Below are 23,681 nucleotides of genomic sequence, written 5' to 3' on the forward strand. Positions count from 1 at the left end.
ATTTCGGGACACTAAGAACATTTCCAAATTAGCTGTGCTAATGAAATTAAATAATCACGAAGAGACTACCCGTCAATATTGTTGAGAATGTAAGCACCTTATCCACTATGACAGGCTGTATACTCAAGTTTCTCCAATATGACATCATACAGACTTTGCTTTGCAACAATAGACATCAAACATTTTGAACATGTCCGAATGAGGAAAGTTGGCGATTTTTGACAAGTACGAAGAGACTCGATCCTTCAATTTGGTGATAGAATCAAACACAATGTTTCTCAGGCCTCGAAGTCTTAAGATTATTAAAGTTGCATAACATGTCCTAGCTTTTCATTTCCAAATGAATGAGCTATACAATTTTAAACAACCACGAACGGACTCGAACCTCAATCTTCTGATTCGAAGTCAGACGCCTTATCCGTTAGGCCACACCGTCTACATCATATGGACCTATATGACCATACAGACTTTGCTTTGCAACAATAGACATCAAAATTGTGAACCTGTCCGAATGAGGAAAGTTAGTGATATTTAACAAGTTACGAAGACAACTCTATCACTCCATCTTGCGATGCAGAATCAGACACAATATCTCTCAGGCCTCGCAGTCCCTTGATTATCAAAGTTGCATAACAATGTCCGAGCTTTTCAATGCAACAAGAACAAAGCCTTATTTCGGGAATTTGCGAACATTTCCAAATTAGCTGAGCTAATGAAATTAAACGATCACAAAGAGACTCGACCCCTCAATATTGTGGTTAGAAGGCAAGCGCCTTTTCAAACTATTCCAGGATGTCTACTCAAGTTTCTGCTATATGACATCATACAGACTTTGCTTTGCAACAATAGACATCAACATTTTGAACCTGTCCGAATGAGGAAAGTGGCGATTTTTGACAAGTACGAAGAGACTCGATCCTTCAATCTTGTGATACAGAATCAAACACAATGTTTCTCAGGCCTCGAAGTCTTAAGATTATTAAAGTTGCATAACAATGTCCTAGCTTTTCATTTCCAAATGAATTGAGCTATACAATTTAAACAACCACGAAGGGACTCGAACTCTCAATCTTCTGATTCAAAGTCAGACGCCTTATCCGTTAGGCCACGCCGTCTACATCATATGGACCTATATGACATCATACAGACTTTGCTTTGCAACAATAGACATCAAAATTGTGAACCTGTCCGAATGAGGAAAGTTAGTGATATTTAACAAGTACGAAGACACTCTATCACTCCATCTTGCGATGCAGAATCAGACACAATATCTCTCAGGCCTCGCAGTCCTTGATTATCAAAGTTGCATAACAATGTCCGAGCTTTTCAATGCAACAAGAACAAAGCCTTATTTCGGGAATTTGCGAACATTTCCAAATTAGCTGAGCTAATGAAATTAAACGATCACAAAGAGACTCGACCCCTCAATATTGTGGTTAGAAGGCAAGCGCCTTTTCAACTATTCCAGGATGTCTACTCAAGTTTCTGCTATATGACATCATACAGACTTTGCTTTGCAACAATAGACATCAACATTTTGAACCTGTCCGAATGAGGAAAGTTGGCGATTTTTGACAAGTACGAAGAGACTCGATCCTTCAATCTTGTGATACAGAATCAAACACAATGTTTCTCAGGCCTCGAAGTCTTAAGATTATTAAAGTTGCATAACAATGTCCTAGCTTTTCAAAGAAACAAGAACAATGCCTTTTTTCAGGAAATTTGAAACATTTCCAAATGATCTGAGCTATTCAATTTAAACAACCACGAAGGGACTCGAACGTCCGAGCTTTTCAATGCAACAAGAACAAAGCATTATTTCGGGACACTAAGAACATTTCCAAATTAGCTGTGCTAATGAAATTAAATAATCACGAAGAGACTCTACCCGTCAATATTGTGATTAGAATGTAAGCACCTTATCCACTATGACAGGCTGTCTACTCAAGTTTCTCCAATATGACATCATACAGACTTTGCTTTGCAACAATAGACATCAACATTTTGAACCTGTCCGAATGAGGAAAGTTGGCGATTTTTGACAAGTACGAAGAGACTCGATCCTTCAATCTTGTGATACAGAATCAAACACAATGTTTCTCAGGCCTCGAAGTCTTAAGATTATTAAAGTTGCATAACAATGTCCTAGCTTTTCATTTCCAAATGAATTGAGCTATACAATTTAAACAACCACGAAGGGACTCGAACCCTCAATCTTCTGATTCGAAGTCAGACGCCTTATCCGTTAGGCCACGCCGTCTACATAATATGGACCTATATGACATCATACAGACTTTGCTTTGCAACAATAGACATCAAAATTGTGAACCTGTCCGAATGAGGAAAGTTAGTGATATTTAACAAGTACGAAGACACTCTATCACTCCATCTTGCGATGCAGAATCAGACACAATATCTCTCAGGCCTCGCAGTCCTTGATTATCAAAGTTGCATAACAATGTCCGAGCTTTTCAATGCAACAAGAACAAAGCCTTATTTCGGGAATTTGCGAACATTTCCAAATTAGCTGAGCTAATGAAATTAAACGATCACAAAGAGACTCGACCCCTCAATATTGTGGTTAGAAGGCAAGCGCCTTTTCAACTATTCCAGGATGTCTACTCAAGTTTCTGCTATATGACATCATACAGACTTTGCTTTGCAACAATAGACATCAACATTTTGAACCTGTCCGAATGAGGAAAGTTGGCGATTTTGACAAGTACGAAGAGACTCGATCCTTCAATCTTGTGATACAGAATCAAACACAATGTTTCTCAGGCCTCGAAGTCTTAAGATTATTAAAGTTGCATAACAATGTCCTAGCTTTTCATTTACAAATGAATTGAGCTATACAATTTAAACAACCACGAAGGGACTCGAACCCTCAATCTTCTGATTCGAAGTCAGACGCCTTATCCCGTAGGCCACGCCGTCTACATCATATGGACCTATATGACATCATACAGACTTTGCTTTGCAACAATAGACATCAAAATTGTGAACCTGTCCGAATGAGGAAAGTTAGTGATATTTAACAAGTACGAAGACACTCTATCACTCCATCTTGCGATGCAGAATCAGACACAATATCTCTCAGGCCTCGCAGTCCTTGATTATCAAAGTTGCATAACAATGTCCGAGCTTTTCAATGCAACAAGAACAAAGCCTTATTTCGGGAATTTGCGAACATTTCCAAATTAGCTGAGCTAATGAAATTAAACGATCACAAAGAGACTCGACCCCTCAATATTGTGGTTAGAAGGCAAGCGCCTTTTCAACTATTCCAGGATGTCTACTCAAGTTTCTGCTATATGACATCATACAGACTTTGCTTTGCAACAATAGACATCAACATTTTGAACCTGTCCGAATGAGGAAAGATGGTGATTTTTGACAAGTACGAAGAGACTCGATCCTTCAATCTTGTGATACAGAATCAAACACAATGTTTCTCAGGCCTCGAAGTCTTAAGATTATTAAAGTTGCATAACAATGTCCTAGCTTTTCAAAGAAACAAGAACAATGCCTTTTTTCAGGAAATTTGAAACATTTCCAAATGATCTGAGCTATTCAATTTAAACAACCACGAAGGGACTCGAACGTCCGAGCTTTTCAATGCAACAAGAACAAAGCATTATTTCGGGACACTAAGAACATTTCCAAATTAGCTGTGCTAATGAAATTAAATAATCACGAAGAGACTCTACCCGTCAATATTGTGATTAGAATGTAAGCACCTTATCCACTATGACAGGCTGTCTACTCAAGTTTCTCCAATATGACATCATACAGACTTTGCTTTGCAACAATAGACATCAACATTTTGAACATGTCCGAATGAGGAAAGTTGGCGATTTTTGACAAGTACGAAGAGACTCGATCCTTCAATCTTGTGATACAGAATCAAACACAATGTTTCTCAGGCCTCGAAGTCTTAAGATTATTAAAGTTGCATAACAATGTCCTAGCTTTTCATTTCCAAATGAATTGAGCTATACAATTTAAACAACCACGAACGGACTCGAACCCTCAATCTTCTGATTCGAAGTCAGACGCCTTATCCGTTAGGCCACACCGTCTACATCATATGGACCTATATGACATCATACAGACTTTGCTTTGCAACAATAGACATCAAAATTGTGAACCTGTCCGAATGAGGAAAGTTAGTGATATTTAACAAGTACGAAGACACTCTATCACTCCATCTTGCGATGCAGAATCAGACACAATATCTCTCAGGCCTCGCAGTCCTTGATTATCAAAGTTGCATAACAATGTCCGAGCTTTTCAATGCAACAAGAACAAAGCCTTATTTCGGGAATTTGCGAACATTTCCAAATTAGCTGAGCTAATGAAATTAAACGATCACAAAGAGACTCGACCCCTCAATATTGTGGTTAGAAGGCAAGCGCCTTTTCAACTATTCCAGGATGTCTACTCAAGTTTCTGCTATATGACATCATACAGACTTTGCTTTGCAACAATAGACATCAACATTTTGAACCTGTCCGAATGAGGAAAGTTGGCGATTTTTGACAAGTACGAAGAGACTCGATCCTTCAATCTTGTGATACAGAATCAAACACAATGTTTCTCAGGCCTCGAAGTCTTAAGATTATTAAAGTTGCATAACAATGTCCTAGCTTTTCATTTCCAAATGAATTGAGCTATACAATTTAAACAACCACGAAGGGACTCGAACTCTCAATCTTCTGATTCAAAGTCAGACGCCTTATCCGTTAGGCCACGCCGTCTACATCATATGGACCTATATGACATCATACAGACTTTGCTTTGCAACAATAGACATCAAAATTGTGAACCTGTCCGAATGAGGAAAGTTAGTGATATTTAACAAGTACGAAGACACTCTATCACTCCATCTTGCGATGCAGAATCAGACACAATATCTCTCAGGCCTCGCAGTCCTTGATTATCAAAGTTGCATAACAATGTCCGAGCTTTTCAATGCAACAAGAACAAAGCCTTATTTCGGGAATTTGCGAACATTTCCAAATTAGCTGAGCTAATGAAATTAAACGATCACAAAGAGACTCGACCCCTCAATATTGTGGTTAGAAGGCAAGCGCCTTTTCAACTATTCCAGGATGTCTACTCAAGTTTCTGCTATATTACATCATACAGACTTTGCTTTGCAACAATAGACATCAACATTTTGAACCTGTCCGAATGAGGAAAGATGGTGATTTTTGACAAGTACGAAGAGACTCGATCCTTCAATCTTGTGATACAGAATCAAACACAATGTTTCTCAGGCCTCGAAGTCTTAAGATTATTAAAGTTGCATAACAATGTCCTAGCTTTTCAAAGAAACAAGAACAATGCCTTTTTTCAGGAAATTTGAAACATTTCCAAATGATCTGAGCTATTCAATTTAAACAACCACGAAGGGACTCGAACGTCCGAGCTTTTCAATGCAACAAGAACAAAGCATTATTTCGGGACACTAAGAACATTTCCAAATTAGCTGTGCTAATGAAATTAAATAATCACGAAGAGACTCTACCCGTCAATATTGTGATTAGAATGTAAGCACCTTATCCACTATGACAGGCTGTCTACTCAAGTTTCTCCAATATGACATCATACAGACTTTGCTTTGCAACAATAGACATCAACATTTTGAACCTGTCCGAATGAGGAAAGTTGGCGATTTTTGACAAGTACGAAGAGACTCGATCCTTCAATATTGTGATACAGAATCAAACACAATGTTTCTCAGGCCTCGAAGTCTTAAGATTATTAAAGTTGCATAACAATGTCCTAGCTTTTCATTTCCAAATGAATTGAGCTATACAATTTAAACAACCACGAAGGGACTCGAACCCTCAATCTTCTGATTCGAAGCCAGACGCCTTATCCGTTAGGCCACGCCGTCTACATCATATGGACCTATATGACATCATACAGACTTTGCTTTGCAACAATAGACATCAAAATTGTGAACCTGTCCGAATGAGGAAAGTTAGTGATATTTAACAAGTACGAAGACACTCTATCACTCCATCTTGCGATGCAGAATCAGACACAATATCTCTCAGGCCTCGCAGTCCTTGATTATCAAAGTTGCATAACAATGTCCGAGCTTTTCAATGCAACAAGAACAAAGCCTTATTTCGGGAATTTGCGAACATTTCCAAATTAGCTGAGCTAATGAAATTAAACGATCACAAAGAGACTCGACCCCTCAATATTGTGGTTAGAAGGCAAGCGCCTTTTCAACTATTCCAGGATGTCTACTCAAGTTTCTGCTATATGACATCATACAGACTTTGCTTTGCAACAATAGACATCAACATTTTGAAACTATCCGAATGAGGAAAGATGGTGATTTTTGACAAGTACGAAGAGACTCGATCCTTCAATCTTGTGATACAGAATCAAACACAATGTTTCTCAGGCCTCGAAGTCTTAAGATTATTAAAGTTGCATAACAATGTCCTAGCTTTTCAAAGAAACAAGAACAATGCCTTTTTTCAGGAAATTTGAAACATTTCCAAATGATCTGAGCTATTCAATTTAAACAACCACGAAGGGACTCGAACGTCCGAGCTTTTCAATGCAACAAGAACAAAGCCTTATTTCGGGAAACTAAGAACACTTCCAAATTAGCTGTGCTAACGAAATTAAACAATCACGAAGAGACTCGACCCGTCAATATTGTGATTAGAATGTAAGCACCTTATCCACTATGACAGGCTGTCTAGTCAAGTTTCTCCAATATGACATCATACAGACTTTGCTTTCCAAAAATAGACATCAACATTTTGAACCTGTCCGAATGAGGAAAGATGGTGATTTTTGACAAGTACGAAGAGACTCGATCCTTCAATCTTGTGATACAGAATCAAACACAATGTTTCTCAGGCCTCGAAGTCTTAAGATTATTAAAGTTGCATAACAATGTCCTAGCTTTTCATTTCCAAATGAATTTAGCTTTTCAATTTAAACAACCACGAAGGCACTCGAACCCTCAATCTTCTGATTTGAAGTCAGACGCCTTATCCGTTAGGCCACGCCGTCTACATCATATGGACCTAAATGACATCATACAGACTTTGCTTTGCAACAATAAACATCAAAATTGTGAACCTGTCCGAATGAGGAAAGTTAGTGATATTTAACAAGTACGAAGACACTCTATCACTCCATCTTGCGATGCAGAATCAGACACAATATCTCTCAGGCCTCGCAGTCCTTGATTATCAAAGTTGCATAACAATGTCCGAGCTTTTCAATGCAACAAGAACAAAGCCTTATTTCGGGAATTTGCGAACATTTCCAAATTAGCTGAGCTAATGAAATTAAACGATCACAAAGAGACTCGACCCCTCAATATTGTGGTTAGAAGGCAAGCGCCTTTTCAACTATTCCAGGATGTCTACTCAAGTTTCTGCTATATGACATCATACAGACTTTGCTTTGCAACAATAGACATCAACATTTTGAACCTATCCGAATGAGGAAAGATGGTGATTTTTGACAAGTACGAAGAGACTCGATCCTTCAATCTTGTGATACAGAATCAAACACAATGTTTCTCAGGCCTCGAAGTCTTAAGATTATTAAAGTTGCATAACAATGTCCTAGCTTTTCAAAGAAACAAGAACAATGCCTTTTTTCAGGAAATTTGAAACATTTCCAAATGATCTGAGCTATTCAATTTAAACAACCACGAAGGGACTCGAACGTCCGAGCTTTTCAATGCAACAAGAACAAAGCATTATTTCGGGACACTAAGAACATTTCCAAATTAGCTGTGCTAATGAAATTAAATAATCACGAAGAGACTCTACCCGTCAATATTGTGATTAGAATGTAAGCACCTTATCCACTATGACAGGCTGTCTACTCAAGTTTCTCCAATATGACATCATACAGACTTTGCTTTGCAACAATAGACATCAACATTTTGAACCTGTCCGAATGAGGAAAGTTGGCGATTTTTGACAAGTACGAAGAGACTCGATCCTTCAATCTTGTGATACAGAATCAAACACAATGTTTCTCAGGCCTCGAAGTCTTAAGATTATTAAAGTTGCATAACAATATCCTAGCTTTTCATTTCCAAATGAATTGAGCTATTCAATTTAAACAACCACGAAGGGACTCGAACCCTCAATCTTCTGATTCGAAGTCAGACGCCTTATCCATTAGGCCACGCAGTCTACATCATATGGGCCTATATGACATCATACAGACTTTGCTTTGCAACAATAGACATCAAAATTGTGAACCTGTCCGAATGAGGAAAGTTAGTGATATTTAACAAGTACGAAGACACTCTATCACTCCATCTTGCGATGCAGAATCAGACACAATATCTCTCAGGCCTCGCAGTCCTTGATTATCAAAGTTGCATAACAATGTCCAAGCTTTTCAATGCAACAAGAACAAAGCCTTATTTCGGGAATTTGCGAACATTTCCAAATTAGCTGAGCTAATGAAATTAAACAATCACGAAGAGATTCGACCCCTCAATATTGTGGTTAGAAGGCAAGCGCCTTTTCAACTATTCCAGGATGTCTACTCAAGTTTCTGCTATATGACATCATACAGACTTTGCTTTGCAACAATAGACATCAACATTTTGAACCTGTCCGAATGAGGAAAGATGGTGATTTTTGACAAGTACGAAGAGACTCGATCCTTCAATCTTGTGATACAGAATCAAACACAATGTTTCTCAGGCCTCGAAGTCTTAAGATTATTAAAGTTGCATAACAATGTCCTAGCTTTTTTGAAAGAAACAAGAACAATGCCTTATTTCAGGAAATTTTTAACATTTCCAAATGATTTGAGCTATTCAATTTAAACAACCACAAAGGGACTCGAACCCTCAATCTTCTGATTCGAAAACAGACGCCTTATCCATTAGGCCACGCAGTCTGCTTTATATAGAGCTATATGACATTATACAGACTTTGCTTTGCAACAATAGACATCAAAATTGTGAACCTGTCTGAATGAGGAAAGCTAGTGATATTTAACAAGTACGAAGACACTCTATCACTCCATCTTGCGATGCAGAATCAGACACAATATCTCTCAGGCCTCGCAGTCCTTGATAATCAAAGTTGCATAACAATGTCCAAGCTTTTCAATGCAACAAGAACAAAGCCTTATTTCGGGAATTTGCGAACATTTCCAAATTAGCTGAGCTAATGAAATTAAACGTTCACAAAGAGACTCGACCCCTCAATATTGCGGTTAGAAGGCAAGCGCCTTTTCAACTATTCCAGGATGTCTACTCAAGTTTCTGCTATATGACATCATACAGACTTTGCTTTCCAACAATAGACATCAACATTTTGAACCTGTCCAAATGAGGAAAGATGGTGATTTTTGACAAGTACGAAGAGACTCGATCCTTCAATCTTGTGATACAGAATCAAACACAATGTTTCTCAGGCCTCGAAGTCTTAAGATTATTAAAGTGGCATAACAATGTCCTAGCTTTTCAAAGAAACAAGAACAATGCCTTATTTCAGGAAATTTTTAACATTTCCAAATGAATTGAGCTATTCAATTTAAAAAACCACGAAGGGACTCGAACCCTCAATCTTCTGATTCGAAGTCAGACGCCTTATCCATTAGGCCACGCAGTCTGCTTTATATAGAACTATATGACATCATACAGACTTTGCTTTGCAACAATAGACATCAAAATTGTGAACCTGTCTGAATGAGGAAAGCTAGTGATATTTAACAAGTACGAAGACACTCTATCACTCCATCTTGCGATGCAGAATCAGACACAATATCTCTCAGGCCTCGCAGTCCTTGATAATCAAAGTTGCATAACAATGTCCAAGCTTTTCAATGCAACAAGAACAAAGCCTTATTTCGGGAATTTGCGAACATTTCCAAATTAGCTGAGCTAATAAAATTAAACGATCACAAAGAGACTCGACCCCTCAATATTGTGGTTAGAAGGCAAGCGCCTTTTCAAATATTCCAGGATGTCTACTCAAGTTTCTGCTATATGACATCATACAGACTTTGCTTTGCAACAATAGACATCAACATTTTGAACCTGTCCGAATGAGGAAAGATGGTGATTTTTGACAAGTACGAAGAGACTCGATCCTTCAATCTTGTGATACAGAATCAAACACAATGTTTCTCAGGCCTCGAAGTCTTAAGATTATTAAAGTTGCATACCAATGTCTTAGCTTTTCAAAGAAACAAGAACAATGCCTTTTTTCAGGAAATTAGAAAAATTTCCAAATGATCTGAGCTATTCAATTTAAACAACCACGAAGGGACTCGAACGTCCGAGCTTTTCAATGCAACAAGAACAAAGCCTTATTTCGGGAAACTAAGAACATTTCCAAATTAGCTGTGCTAATGAAATTCAACAATCACGAAGAGACTCGACCCGTCAATATAGTAATTAGAATGTAAGCATCTTATCCAATATGACAGAGCTGTCTACTCAAGTTTCTCCAATATGACATCATACAGACTTTCCTTTCCAACAATAGACATCAACATTTTGAACCTGTCCAAATGAGGAAAGATTGTGATTTTTGACAAGTACGAAGAGACTCGATCCTTCAATCTTGTGATACAGAATCAAACACAATGTTTCTCAGGCCTCGAAGTCTTAAGATTATTAAAGTTGCATAACAATGTCCTAGCTTTTCAAAGAAACAAGAACAATGCCTTTTTTCAGGAAATTTGAAACATTTCCAAATGATCTGAGCTATTCAATTTAAATAACCACGAAGGGACTCGAACGTCCGAGCTTTTCAATGCAACAAGAACAAAGCCTTATTTCGGGAAACTAAGAACATTTCCAAATTAGCTGTGCTAATGAAATTAAACAATCACGAAGAGACTCGACCCGTCAATATAGTAATTAGAATGTAAGCACCTTATCCACTATGACAGGCTGTCTACTCAAGTTTCTCCAATATGACATCATACAGACTTTGCTTTCCAACAATAGACATCAACATTTTGAACCTGTCCAAATGAGGAAAGATGGTGATTTTTGACAAGTACGAAGAGACTCGATCCTTCAATCTTGTGATACAGAATCAAACACAATGTTTCTCAGGCCTCGAAGTCTTAAGATTATTAAAGTTGCAGAACAATGTCCTAGCTTTTCAAAGAAACAAGAATAATGACTTATTTCAGGAAATTTTTAACATTTCCATATGATTTGACCTATTCAATTTAAACAAACACGAAGGGACTCCAATCCTCAATCTTCTGATTGGAAGTCAGACGCCTTATCCATTAGGCCACGCAGTCTGCTTTATATAGAACTATATGACATTATACAGACTTTGCTTTGCAACAATAGACATCAAAATTGTGAACCTGTCTGAATAAGGAAAATTAGTGATATTTAACAAGTACGAAGACACTCTATCACTCCATCTTGCGATGCAGAATCAGACACAATATCTCTCAGGCCTCGCAGTCCTTGATTATCAAAGTTGCATAACAATGTCCAAGCTTTTCAATGCAACAAGAACAAAGCCTTATTTCGGGAATTTGCGAACATTTCCAAATTAGCTGAGTTAATGAAATTAAACGATCACAAAGAGACTCGACCCCTCAATATTGTGGTTAGAAGGCAAGCGCCTTTTCAACTATTCCAGGATGTCTACTCAAGTTTCTGCTATATGACATCATACAGACTTTGCTTTGCAACAATAGACATCAACATTTTGAACCTGTCCGAATGAGGAAAGATGGTGATTTTTGACAAGTACGAAGAGACTGGATCCTTCAATCTTGTGATACAGAATCAAACACAATGTTTCTCAGGCCTCGAAGTCTTAAGATTATTAAAGTTGCATAACAATGTCCTAGCTTTTCAAAGAAACAAGAACAATGCCTTATTTCAGGAAATTTTTAACATTTCCAAATGATTTGAGCTATTCAATTTAAACAACCACGAAGGGACTCAAACCCTCAATCTTCTGATTCGAAGTCAGACGCCTTATCCATTAGGCCACGCAGTCTGCTTTATATAGAACTATATGACATTATACAGACTTTGCTTTGCAACAATAGACATCAAAATTGTGAACTTGTCTGAATGAGGAAAGCTAGTGATATTTAACAAGTACGAAGACACTCTATCACTCCATCTTGCGATGCAGAATCAGACACAATATCTCTCAGGCCTCGCAGTCCTTGATAATCAAAGTTGCATAACAATTTCCAAGCTTTTCAATGCAACAAGAACAAAGCCTTATTTCGGGAATTTGCAAACATTTCCAAATTAGCTGAGCTAATGAAATTAAACGATCACAAAGAGACTCGACCCCTCAATATTGTGGTTAGAAGGCAAGCGCCTTTTCAAATATTCCAGGATGTCTACTCAAGTTTCTGCTATATGACATCATACAGACTTTGCTTTGCAACAATAGACATCAACATTTTGAACCTGTCCGAATGAGGAAAGATGGTGATTTTTGACAAGTACGAAGAGACTCGATCCTTCAATCTTGTGATACAGAATCAAACACAATGTTTCTCAGGCCTCAAAGTCTTAAGATTATTATAGTTGCATAACAATGTCTTAGCTTTTCAAAGAAACAAGAACAATGCCTTTTTTCAGGAAATTTGAAAAATTTCCAAATGATCTGAGCTATTCAATTTAAACAACCACGAAGGGACTCGAACGTCCGAGCTTTTCAATGCAACAAGAACAAAGCCTTATTTCGGAAAACTAAGAACATTTCCAAATTAGCTGTGCTAATGAAATTCAACAATCACGAAGAGACTCGACCCGTCAATATAGTAATTAGCATGTAAGCATCTTATCCACTATGACAGAGCTGTCTACTCAAGTTTCTCCAATATGACATCATACAGACTTTCCTTTCCAACAATAGACATCAACATTTTGAACCTGTCCAAATGAGGAAAGATGGTGATTTTTGACAAGTACGAAGAGACTCGATCCTTCAATCTTGTGATACAGAATCAAACACAATGTTTCTCAGGCCTCGAAGTCTTAAGATTATTAAAGTTGCATAACAATGTCCTAGCTTTTCAAAGAAACAAGAACAATGCCTTATTTCAGGAAATTTTTAACATTTCAAAATGATTTGAGCCATTCAATTTAAACAAACACGAAGGGACTCCAATCCTCAATCTTCTGATTCGAAGTCAGACGCCTTATCCATTAGGCCACGCAGTCTGCTTTATATAGAACTATATGACATTATACAGACTTTGCTTTGCAACAATAGACATCAAAATTGTGAACTTGTCTGAATGAGGAAAGCTAGTGATATTTAACAAGTACGAAGACACTCTATCACTCCATCTTGCGATGCAGAATCAGACACAATATCTCTCAGGCCTCGCAGTCCTTGATATCAAAGTTGCATAACAATTTCCAAGCTTTTCAATGCAACAAGAACAAAGCCTTATTTCGGGAATTTGCGAACATTTCCAAATTAGCTGAGCTAATGAAATTAACCTATCACAAAGAGACTCGACCCCTCAATATTGTGGTAAGAAGGCAAGCGCCTTTTCAAATATTCCAGGATGTCTACTCAAGTTTCTGCTATATGACATCATACAGACTTTGCTTTGCAACAATAGACATCAACATTTTGAACCTGTCCGAATGAGGAAAGATGGTGATTTTTGACAAGTACGAAGAGACTCGATCCTTCAATCTTGTGATACAGAATCAAACACAATGTTTCTCAGGCCTCAAAGTCTTAAGATTATTATAGTTGCATAACAATGTCTTAGCTTTTCAAAGAAACAAGAACAATGCCTTTTTTCAGGAAATTTGTAAAATTTCCAAATGATCTGAGCTATTCAATTTAAACAACCACGAAGGGACTCGAACGTCCGAGCTTTTCAATGCAACAAGAACAAAGCCTTATTTCGGAAAACTAAGAACATTTCCAAATTAGCTGTGCTAATGAAATTCAACAATCACGAAGAGACTCGACCCGTCAATATAGTAATTAGAATGTAAGCATCTTATCCACTATGACAGAGCTGTCTACTCAAGTTTCTCCAATATGACATCATACAGACTTTCCTTTCCAACAATAGACATCAACATTTTGAACCTGTCCAAATGAGGAAAGATGGTGATTTTTGACAAGTACGAAGAGACTCGATCCTTCAATCTTGTGATACAGAATCAAACACAATGTTTCTCAGGCCTCGAAGTCTTAAGATTATTAAAGTTGCATAACAATGTCCTAGCTTTTCAAAGAAACAAGAACAATGCCTTATTTCAGGAAATTTTTAACATTCCCAAATGATTTGAGCTATTCAATTTAAACAACCACGAAGGGACTCGAACCCTCAATCTTCTGATTCGAAATCAGACGCCTTATCCATTAGGCCACGCAGTCTGCTTTATATAGAACTATATGACATCATACAGACTTTGCTTTGCAACAATAGACATCAAAATTGTGAACCTGTCTGAATGAGGAAAGCTAGTGATATTTAACAAGTACGAAGACACTATCACTCCATCTTGCGATGCAGAATCAGACACAATATCTCTCAGGCCTCGCAGTCCTTGATAATCAAAGTTGCATAACAATGTCCAAGCTTTTCAATGCAACAAGAACAAACCCTTATTTCGGGAATTTGCGAACATTTCCAAATTAGCTGAGCTAATGAAATTAAACGATCACAAAGAGACTCGACCCCTCAATATTGTGGTTAGAAGGCAAGCGCCTTTTCAACTATTCCAGGATGTCTACTCAAGTTTCTGCTATATGACATCATACAGACTTTGCTTTGCAACAATAGACATCAACATTTTGAACCTGTCCGAATGAGGAAAGATGGTGATTTTTGACAAGTACGAAGAGACTCGATCCTTCAATCTTGTGATACAGAATCAAACACAATGTTTCTCAGGCCTCGAAGTCTTAAGATTATTAAAGTTGCATAACAATGTCCTAGCTTTTCAAAGAAACAAGAACAATGCCTTTATTCATGAAATGAAACATTTCCAAAAGATTTATGCTATTCAATTTAAACAACCAGGAAAGACTCGAAAGTCCGAGCTTTTCAATGCAACAAGAACAAAGCCTTATTTCAGGAAACTAAGAACATTTCCAAATTAGCTGTGCTAATGAAATTAAACAATCACGAAGAGACTCGACCCGTCAATATTGTAATTAGAATGTAAGCACCTTATCCACTATGACAGGCTGTCTAGTCAAGTTTCTCCAATATGACATCATTTAGACTTTGCTTTCCAACAATAGACATCAACATTTTGAACCTGTCCAAATGAGGAAAGTTGGTGATTTTTGACAAGTACGAAGAGACTCGATCCTTCAATCTTGTGATACAGAATCAAACACAATGTTTCTCAGGCCTCGAAGTCTTAAGAATATTAAAGTTGCATAACAATGTCCTAGCTTTTCAAAGAAACAAGAACAATGCCTTATTTCAGGAAATTCTTTACATTTCCAAATGAATTGAGCTATTCAATTTAAACAACCACAGAGGGACTCGAACCCTTAATCTTCTGATTCGAAGTCAGACGCCTTATCCATTAGGCCACGCAGTCTACATCATCTGGACCTATATGACATCATACAGACTTTGCTTTGCAACAATAGACATCAACATTTTGAACCTGTCCGAATGAGGAAAGATGGTGATTTTTGACAAGTAAGAAGAGACTCGATCGTTCAATCTTGTGATACAGAATCAAACACAATGTTTCTCAGGCCTCAAAGTCTTAAGATTATTAAAGTTGCATAACAATCTCCTAGCTTTTCATTTCCAAATGAATTGTGCTATTCAATTTAAACAACCACGAAGGGACTCGAACCCTTAATCTTCTGATTCGAAGTCAGACTCCTTATCCATTAGGCCACGCAGTCTACATCGTATGGACCTATATGACATCATACAGACTTTGCTTTGCAACAATAGACATCAAAATTGTGAACCTGTCTGAATGAGGAAAGTTAGTGATATTTAACAAGTACGAAGACACTCTATCACTCCATCTTGCGATGCAGAATCAGAAACAATATCTCTCAGGCCTCGCAGTCCTTGATTATCAAAGTTGCATAACAATGTCCAAGCTTTTCAATGCAACAAGAACAAAGCCTTATTTCGGGAATTTGCGAACATTTCCAAATTAGCTGAGCTAATGAAATTAAACGATCACAAAGAGACTCGACCCCTCAATATTGTGGTTAGAAGGCAAGCGCCTTTTCAACTATTCCAGGATGTCTACTCAAGTTTCTCCAATATGACATCATACAGACTTTGCTTTCCAACAATAGACATCAACATTTTGAACTTGTCCGAATGAGGAAAGATTGGGATTTTTGACAAGTACGAGGACACTCGATCCTTCAATCTTGTGATACAGAATCAAACACAATGTTTCTCAGGCCTCGAAGTCTTAAGAATATTAAAGTTGCATAACAATGTCCTAGCTTTTCAAAGAAACAAGAACAATGCCTTTTTTCAGGAAATTTGAAACATTTCCAAATGATCTGAGCTATTCAATTTAAACAACCACGAAGAGACTCGAACGTCCGAGCTTTTCAATGCAACAAGAACAAAGCCTTATTTCGGGAAACTAAGAACATTTCCAAATTAGCTGTGCTAATGAAATTAAACAATCACGAAGAGACTCGACCCCTCAATATTGTGGTTAGAAGGCAAGCGCCTTTTCAACTATTCCAGGATGTCTACTCAAGTTTCTGCTATATGACATCATACAGACTTTGCTTTGCAACAATAGACATCAACATTTTGAACCTGTCCGAATGAGGAAAGATGGTGATTTTTGACAAGTACGAAGAGACTCGATCCTTCAATCTTGTGATACAGAATCAAACACAATGTTTCTCAGGCCTCGAAGTCTTAAGATTATTAAAGTTGCATAACAATGTCCTAGCTTTTCAAAGAAACAAGAACAATGCCTTTTTTCAGGAAATTTGAAACATTTCCAAATGATCTGAGCTATTCAATTTAAACAACCACGAAGGGACTCGAACGTCCGAGCTTTTCAATGCAACAAGAACAAAGCCTTATTTCGGGAAACTAAGAACATTTCCAAATTAGCTGTGCTAATGAAATTAAACAATCACGAAGAGACTCGACCCGTCAATATTGTAATTAGAATGTAATCGCCTTATCCACTATGACAGGCTGTCTACTCAAGTTTCTCCAATATGACATCATACAGACTTTGCTTTCCAACAATAGACATCAACATTTTGAACCTGTCCGAATGAGGAAAGATGGTGATTTTTGACAAGTAAGAAGAGACTCGATCGTTCAATCTTGTGATACAGAATCAAACACAATGTTTCTCAGGCCTCAAAGTCTTAAGATTATTAAAGTTGCATAACAATCTCCTAGCTTTTCATTTCCAAATGAATAGTGCTATTCAATTTAAACAACCACGAAGGGACTCGAACCCTTAATCTTCTGATTCGAAGTCAGACTCCTTATCCATTAGGCCACACAGTCTACATCGTATGGACCTATATGACATCATACAGACTTTGCTTTGCAACAATAGACATCAAAATTGTGAACCTGTCTGAATGAGGAAAGTTAGTGATATTTAACAAGTACGAAGACACTCTATCACTCCATCTTGCGATGCAGAATCAGAAACAATATCTCTCAGGCCTCGCAGTCCTTGATTATCAAAGTTGCATAACAATGTCCAAGCTTTTCAATGCAACAAGAACAAAGCCTTATTTCGGGAATTTGCGAACATTTCCAAATTAGCTGAGCTAATGAAATTAAACGATCACAAAGAGACTCGACCCCTCAATATTGTGGTTAGAAGGCAAGCGCCTTTTCAACTATTCCAGGATGTCTACTCAAGTTTCTGCTATATGACATCATACAGACTTTGCTTTGCAACAATAGACATCAACATTTTGAACCTGTCCGAATGAGGAAAGATGGTGATTTTTGACAATTACGAAGAGACTCGATCCTTCAATCTTGTGATACAGAATCAAACACAATGTTTCTCAGGCCTCGAAGTCTTAAGATTATTAAAGTTGCATAACAATGTCCTAGCTTTTCAAAGAAACAAGAACAATGCCTTTTTCAGGAAATTTTTAACATTTCCAAATGAATTGAGCTATTCAATTTAAAAAACCACGAAGGGACTCGAACCCTCAATCTTCTGATTCGAAGTCAGACGCCTTATCCATTAGGCCACGCAGTCTGCTTTATATAGAACTATATGACATCATACAGACTTTGCTTTGCAACAATAGACATCAAAATTGTGAACCTGTCTGAATGAGGAAAGCTAGTGATATTTAACAAGTACGAAGACACTCTATCACTCCATCTTGCGATGCAGAATCAGACACAATATCTCTCAGGCCTCGCAGTCCTTGATTATTAAAGTTGAATAACAATGTCCGAGCTTTTCAATGCAACAAGAACAAAGCCTTATTTCAGGAAACTAAGAACATTTCCAAATTAACTGTGCTAATGAAATTAAACGATCACGAAGAGACTCGACTCGTCAATATTGTGATGAGAAGGTAAGCACCTTATCCACTATGACAGGCTGTCTAGTCAAGTTTCTCCAATATGACATCATACAGACTTTGCTTTCCAACAATAGACATCAACATTTTGAACCTGTCCAAATGAGGAAAGATTGGGATTTTTGACAAGTACGAGGACACTCGATCCTTCAATCTTGTGATACAGAATCAAACACAATGTTTCTCAGGCCTCGAAGTCTTAAGAATATTAAAGTTGCATACCAATGTCTTAGCTTTTCAAAGAAACAAGAACAATGCCTTTTTTCAGGAAATTTGAGAAATTTCCAAATGATCTGGCCTATTCAATTTAAACAACCACGAAGGGACTCGAACGTCCGAGCTTTTCAATGCAACAAGAACAAAGCCTTATTTCGGGAAACTAAGAACATTTCCAAATTAGCTGTGCTAATGAAATTAAACAATCACGAAGAGACTCGACCCGTCAATATAGTAATTAGAATGTAAGCACCTTATCCACTATGACAGGCTGTCTACTCAAGTTTCTCCAATATGACATCATACAGACTTTGCTTTCCAACAATAGACATCAACATTTTGAACCTGTCCAAATGAGGAAAGATGGTGATTTTTGACAAGTACGAAGAGACTCGATCCTTCAATCTTGTGATACAGAATCAAACACAATGTTTCTCAGGCCTCGAAGTCTTAAGATTATTAAAGTTGCATAACAATGTCCTAGCTTTTCAAAGAAACAAGAACAATGCCTTATTTCAGGAAATTTTTAACATTTCCAAATGAATTGAGCTATTCAATTTAAAAAACCACGAAGGGACTCGAACCCTCAATCTTCTGATTCGAAGTCAGACGCCTTATCCATTAGGCCACGCAGTCTGCTTATATAGAACTATATGACATCATACAGACTTTGCTTTGCAACAATAGACATCAAAATTGTGAACCTGTCTGAATGAGGAAAGCTAGTGATATTTAACAAGTACGAAGACACTCTATCACTCCATCTTGCGATGCAGAATCAGACACAATATCTCTCAGGCCTCGCAGTCCTTGATAATCAAAGTTGCATAACAATGTCCAAGCTTTTCAATGCAACAAGAACAAAGCCTTATTTCGGGAATTTGCGAACATTTCCAAATTAGCTGAGCTAATAAAATTAAACGATCACAAAGAGACTCGACCCCTCAATATTGTGGTTAGAAGGCAAGCGCCTTTTCAAATATTCCAGGATGTCTACTCAAGTTTCTGCTATATGACATCATACAGACTTTGCTTTGCAACAATAGACATCAACATTTTGAACCTGTCCGAATGAGGAAAGATGGTGATTTTTGACAAGTACAAAGAGACTCGATCCTTCAATCTTGTGATACAGAATCAAACACAATGTTTCTCAGGCCTCGAAGTCTTAAGATTATTAAAGTTGCATACCAATGTCTTAGCTTTTCAAAGAAACAAGAACAATGCCTTTTTCAGGAAATTAGAAAAATTTCCAAATGATCTGAGCTATTCAATTTAAACAACCACGAAGGGACTCGAACGTCCGAGCTTTTCAATGCAACAAGAACAAAGCCTTATTTCGGGAAACTAAGAACATTTCCAAATTAGCTGTGCTAATGAAATTCAACAATCACGAAGAGACTCGACCCGTCAATATAGTAATTAGAATGTAAGCATCTTATCCAATATGACAGAGCTGTCTACTCAAGTTTCTCCAATATGACATCATACAGACTTTCCTTTCCAACAATAGACATCAACATTTTGAACCTGTCCAAATGAGGAAAGATTGTGATTTTTGACAAGTACGAAGAGACTCGATCCTTCAATCTTGTGATACAGAATCAAACACAATGTTTCTCAGGCCTCGAAGTCTTAAGATTATTAAAGTTGCATAACAATGTCCTAGCTTTTCAAAGAAACAAGAACAATGCCTTTTTTCAGGAAATTTGAAACATTTCCAAATGATCTGAGCTATTCAATTTAAATAACCACGAAGGGACTCGAACGTCCGAGCTTTTCAATGCAACAAGAACAAAGCCTTATTTCGGGAAACTAAGAACATTTCCAAATTAGCTGTGCTAATGAAATTAAACAATCACGAAGAGACTCGACCCGTCAATATAGTAATTAGAATGTAAGCACCTTATCCACTATGACAGGCTGTCTACTCAAGTTTCTCCAATATGACATCATACAGACTTTGCTTTCCAACAATAGACATCAACATTTTGAACCTGTCCAAATGAGGAAAGATGGTGATTTTTGACAAGTACGAAGAGACTCGATCCTTCAATCTTGTGATACAGAATCAAACACAATGTTTCTCAGGCCTCGAAGTCTTAAGATTATTAAAGTTGCAGAACAATGTCCTAGCTTTTCAAAGAAACAAGAATAATGACTTATTTCAGGAAATTTTTAACATTTCCATATGATTTGACCTATTCAATTTAAACAAACACGAAGGGACTCCAATCCTCAATCTTCTGATTGGAAGTCAGACGCCTTATCCATTAGGCCACGCAGTCTGCTTTATATAGAACTATATGACATTATACAGACTTTGCTTTGCAACAATAGACATCAAAATTGTGAACCTGTCTGAATAAGGAAAATTAGTGATATTTAACAAGTACGAAGACACTCTATCACTCCATCTTGCGATGCAGAATCAGACACAATATCTCTCAGGCCTCGCAGTCCTTGATTATCAAAGTTGCATAACAATGTCCAAGCTTTTCAATGCAACAAGAACAAAGCCTTATTTCGGGAATTTGCGAACATTTCCAAATTAGCTGAGTTAATGAAATTAAACGATCACAAAGAGACTCGACCCCTCAATATTGTGGTTAGAAGGCAAGCGCCTTTTCAACTATTCCAGGATGTCTACTCAAGTTTCTGCTATATGACATCATACAGACTTTGCTTTGCAACAATAGACATCAACATTTTGAACCTGTCCGAATGAGGAAAGATGGTGATTTTTGACAAGTACGAAGAGACTGGATCCTTCAATCTTGTGATACAGAATCAAACACAATGTTTCTCAGGCCTCGAAGTCTTAAGATTATTAAAGTTGCATAACAATGTCCTAGCTTTTCAAAGAAACAAGAACAATGCCTTATTTCAGGAAATTTTTAACATTTCCAAATGATTTGAGCTATTCAATTTAAACAACCACGAAGGGACTCAAACCCTCAATCTTCTGATTCGAAGTCAGACGCCTTATCCATTAGGCCACGCAGTCTGCTTTATATAGAACTATATGACATTATACAGACTTTGCTTTGCAACAATAGACATCAAAATTGTGAACTTGTCCTGAATGAGGAAAGCTAGTGATATTTAACAAGTACGAAGACACTCTATCACTCCATCTTGCGATGCAGAATCAGACACAATATCTCTCAGGCCTCGCAGTCCTTGATAATCAAAGTTGCATAACAATTTCCAAGCTTTTCAATGCAACAAGAACAAAGCCTTATTTCGGGAATTTGCAAACATTTCCAAATTAGCTGAGCTAATGAAATTAAACGATCACAAAGAGACTCGACCCCTCAATATTGTGGTTAGAAGGCAAGCGCCTTTTCAAATATTCCAGGATGTCTACTCAAGTTTCTGCTATATGACATCATACAGACTTTGCTTTGCAACAATAGACATCAACATTTTGAACCTGTCCGAATGAGGAAAGATGGTGATTTTTGACAAGTACGAAGAGACTCGATCCTTCAATCTTGTGATACAGAATCAAACACAATGTTTCTCAGGCCTCAAAGTCTTAAGATTATTATAGTTGCATAACAATGTCTTAGCTTTTCAAAGAAACAAGAACAATGCCTTTTTTCAGGAAATTTGAAAAATTTCCAAATGATCTGAGCTATTCAATTTAAACAACCACGAAGGGACTCGAACGTCCGAGCTTTTCAATGCAACAAGAACAAAGCCTTATTTCGGGAAACTAAGAACATTTCCAAATTAGCTGTGCTAATGAAATTCAACAATCACGAAGAGACTCGACCCGTCAATATAGTAATTAGCATGTAAGCATCTTATCCACTATGACAGAGCTGTCTACTCAAGTTTCTCCAATATGACATCATACAGACTTTCCTTTCCAACAATAGACATCAACATTTTGAACCTGTCCAAATGAGGAAAGATGGTGATTTTTGACAAGTACGAAGAGACTCGATCCTTCAATCTTGTGATACAGAATCAAACACAATGTTTCTCAGGCCTCGAAGTCTTAAGATTATTAAAGTTGCATAACAATGTCCTAGCTTTTCAAAGAAACAAGAACAATGCCTTATTTCAGGAAATTTTTAACATTTCAAAATGATTTGAGCCATTCAATTTAAACAAACACGAAGGGACTCCAATCCTCAATCTTCTGATTCGAAGTCAGACGCCTTATCCATTAGGCCACGCAGTCTGCTTTATATAGAACTATATGACATTATACAGACTTTGCTTTGCAACAATAGACATCAAAATTGTGAACCTGTCTGAATGAGGAAAGCTAGTGATATTTAACAAGTACGAAGACACTCTATCACTCCATCTTGCGATGCAGAATCAGACACAATATCTCTCAGGCCTCGCAGTCCTTGATAATCAAAGTTGCATAACAATTTCCAAGCTTTTCAATGCAACAAGAACAAAGCCTTATTTCGGGAATTTGCGAACATTTCCAAATTAGCTGAGCTAATGAAATTAACCTATCACAAAGAGACTCGACCCCTCAATATTGTGGTAAGAAGGCAAGCGCCTTTTCAACTATTCCAGGATGTCTACTCAAGTTTCTGCTATATGACATCATACAGACTTTGCTTTGCAACAATAGACATCAACATTTTGAACCTGTCCGAATGAGGAAAGATGGTGATTTTTGACAAGTACGAAGAGACTCGATCCTTCAATCTTGTGATACAGAATCAAACACAATGTTTCTCAGGCCTCAAAGTCTTAAGATTATTATAGTTGCATAACAATGTCTTAGCTTTTCAAAGAAACAAGAACAATGCCTTTTTTCAGGAAATTTGTAAACATTTCCAAATGATCTGAGCTATTCAATTTAAACAACCACGAAGGGACTCGAACGTCCGAGCTTTTCAATGCAACAAGAACAAAGCCTTATTTCGGAAACTAAGAACATTT

The 23,681-nt window shown here is 37.4% G+C and overlaps 12 non-coding genes across 12 annotated transcripts; all 12 read right to left on the reverse strand.

Moving 5' to 3' along the window:
* Window positions 1–2,187: 2,187 nt before the first annotated feature.
* Window positions 2,188–2,260, reverse strand: trnar-ucg (transfer RNA arginine (anticodon UCG)). The gene has a single exon. It is a non-coding gene; the product is annotated as a tRNA-Arg (tRNA).
* Window positions 2,261–8,122: 5,862 nt separating this feature from the next.
* On the reverse strand, window positions 8,123–8,195 carry trnar-ucg (transfer RNA arginine (anticodon UCG)). The gene has a single exon. It is a non-coding gene; the product is annotated as a tRNA-Arg (tRNA).
* Window positions 8,196–8,843: 648 nt separating this feature from the next.
* On the reverse strand, window positions 8,844–8,916 carry trnar-ucg (transfer RNA arginine (anticodon UCG)). The gene has a single exon. It is a non-coding gene; the product is annotated as a tRNA-Arg (tRNA).
* Window positions 8,917–9,562: 646 nt separating this feature from the next.
* On the reverse strand, window positions 9,563–9,635 carry trnar-ucg (transfer RNA arginine (anticodon UCG)). The gene has a single exon. It is a non-coding gene; the product is annotated as a tRNA-Arg (tRNA).
* A 2,300-nt stretch (window positions 9,636–11,935) lies between these two features.
* trnar-ucg (transfer RNA arginine (anticodon UCG)) lies at window positions 11,936–12,008 on the reverse strand. The gene has a single exon. It is a non-coding gene; the product is annotated as a tRNA-Arg (tRNA).
* A 2,300-nt stretch (window positions 12,009–14,308) lies between these two features.
* Window positions 14,309–14,381, reverse strand: trnar-ucg (transfer RNA arginine (anticodon UCG)). The gene has a single exon. It is a non-coding gene; the product is annotated as a tRNA-Arg (tRNA).
* Window positions 14,382–15,489: 1,108 nt separating this feature from the next.
* Window positions 15,490–15,562, reverse strand: trnar-ucg (transfer RNA arginine (anticodon UCG)). Its single transcript has one exon. It is a non-coding gene; the product is annotated as a tRNA-Arg (tRNA).
* A 246-nt stretch (window positions 15,563–15,808) lies between these two features.
* On the reverse strand, window positions 15,809–15,881 carry trnar-ucg (transfer RNA arginine (anticodon UCG)). The gene has a single exon. It is a non-coding gene; the product is annotated as a tRNA-Arg (tRNA).
* A 1,539-nt stretch (window positions 15,882–17,420) lies between these two features.
* trnar-ucg (transfer RNA arginine (anticodon UCG)) lies at window positions 17,421–17,493 on the reverse strand. The gene has a single exon. It is a non-coding gene; the product is annotated as a tRNA-Arg (tRNA).
* Window positions 17,494–18,138: 645 nt separating this feature from the next.
* trnar-ucg (transfer RNA arginine (anticodon UCG)) lies at window positions 18,139–18,211 on the reverse strand. Its single transcript has one exon. It is a non-coding gene; the product is annotated as a tRNA-Arg (tRNA).
* A 1,113-nt stretch (window positions 18,212–19,324) lies between these two features.
* On the reverse strand, window positions 19,325–19,397 carry trnar-ucg (transfer RNA arginine (anticodon UCG)). Its single transcript has one exon. It is a non-coding gene; the product is annotated as a tRNA-Arg (tRNA).
* Window positions 19,398–21,695: 2,298 nt separating this feature from the next.
* Window positions 21,696–21,768, reverse strand: trnar-ucg (transfer RNA arginine (anticodon UCG)). The gene has a single exon. It is a non-coding gene; the product is annotated as a tRNA-Arg (tRNA).
* Between the last annotated feature and the right edge of the window lie 1,913 nt (window positions 21,769–23,681).

Source organism: Salmo trutta, chromosome 28 (assembly GCF_901001165.1).
Source record: "Salmo trutta chromosome 28, fSalTru1.1, whole genome shotgun sequence".
NCBI classification, from domain to species: Eukaryota; Metazoa; Chordata; class Actinopteri; order Salmoniformes; family Salmonidae; genus Salmo; species Salmo trutta.